Source organism: Nomascus leucogenys, chromosome 18 (assembly GCF_006542625.1).
Source record: "Nomascus leucogenys isolate Asia chromosome 18, Asia_NLE_v1, whole genome shotgun sequence".
Lineage (NCBI taxonomy): Eukaryota > Metazoa > Chordata > Mammalia > Primates > Hylobatidae > Nomascus > Nomascus leucogenys.
This window is the reverse complement of record NC_044398.1, coordinates 40,102,407-40,104,034: the sequence shown is the minus strand read 5'-3', so window position 1 is coordinate 40,104,034 and position 1,628 is coordinate 40,102,407.

The following is a 1,628-nucleotide window of genomic DNA, read 5'->3' as shown; positions in this document are numbered from 1 at the left end:
CTGGACTGCAGGTAGGTGAAGGACTCGGTGTCCTGTCCTGTAATTTGTCTCTTAAGTGTGACGCAAACACACACACGCACCACGTTTGAAATTTGCTCCATGACACTCAAGTTCAGAAATCTTATGTAACTTTAATGTTCAAAATCCATGTCAACCCCAGTCATGTTTGTGGGGTTCTATGGGGTCTTAAATGAGGAATAGCTAGCTGGATTCCAGACCACAATGGGCACCCTCACGTTCGGCAGCATGTGGGGCCACAGTCCTCACGATTGGCTGGGCCAAAGAGACCCAGGACACTGCAGGTTCAAGGCCAAGGGACTGGCGAGCCCTACGCCCACCAGCTGGAGCTGGCCCAGTCCTTGTTCACCCTCAGCTCCTCCCCCACCTCAGGGAAGTCGCGTCCTGGTCAGGAGGACCTGCCAATAGCCTACACTGTGTCCTTAGGGTGAGGGGGCTGTAAGAGTTAAAGAAAGAGGAAAGAAACACGAAAAGTGGCTCGACAGTCAAAGACAGGTTTATTTTGGAAGATAAACCTGAGGGGCTTCTAGCCTATTTCCGTCAGGAGCATTCTGTCTTACAGACTAAGAGGGTATATTGGTTTTAGGGTGAGAGAGCTTTTCACAGGTTTGGAGTGTTTCTGTGTGGGGGAGAAGTTTATGGCAGGATTGGAATGTCTCCCGAGGGAGGGGAAGTTATCTCAGGGCTGGCAAGTCTCTGGTCGGAGAGGGGTTTATCTTAGGGTTGCAATGTTTCTGGTCGGAGATGTCATTTGTGGTTTATGGTCATGCTGACTGTAGCCATTAGGCTGATGACCTTTAGATTTAGGCAGTTTTTGATCAAGGGGAACTTTAAGATGGCAGTGCTTGTCCAAGATGGAAATGCTCCTGCTCTGTCAGGGGCGAGGAGAGGCAACTCTGGGTGAGACCCCAGCAACAACAGCAGCAGAAAGGACCAACCTGCAGCTGGGCGCAGACCTGTTGGCAGGTCCTCCTGACCAGGACGCAACTTCCCTGAGGTGGGGGAGGAGCTGAGGATGAACAAGAACTGGGCCGGGTCCAGCTTGCTGGCGTAAGGCTGGCCAGTGCCTTGGCCTTGAACCTGCAGTGTCCTGTAATCCCAGCACTTTGGGAGGCAGAGGTGGGTGGATCATGAGGTCAACAGATCGAGACCATCTTGGCCAACATAGTGAAACCGCATCTCTACTGAAAATACAAAAAATTAGCCCTGCACGGTGGCGGGCGCCTGTAGTCCCAGCTACTTGGGAGGCTGAGGCAGGAGAATCGCTTGAACCCAGGAGGTGGAGGTTGCAGTGAGCTGAGATAGCGCCACTGCACTCCAGCCTGGCAACAGAATGAGACTCCACCTAAAAAAAAAAAAAAAGTACCAACCTGCTCATTTTTGGCGCGTTATTATAAGTAACTCTTCTGTTAAATAAATATGCAGGCTAACGCTGCTGCTTTTGCTGTGAGGCTCTCATCTCAGCTTTGGAGGACAGAGACCAGTTGCTGGTAGAGTTCACGCACACAAGCAGAGAGGGACTTCTGTGGTCCCCACAGCACGCGATTGGCCGGCAAAGGGCCTCGCAGAGGATGGATGCCCACAGGCGGCCCTGCTGGGAGAGGTCTGCC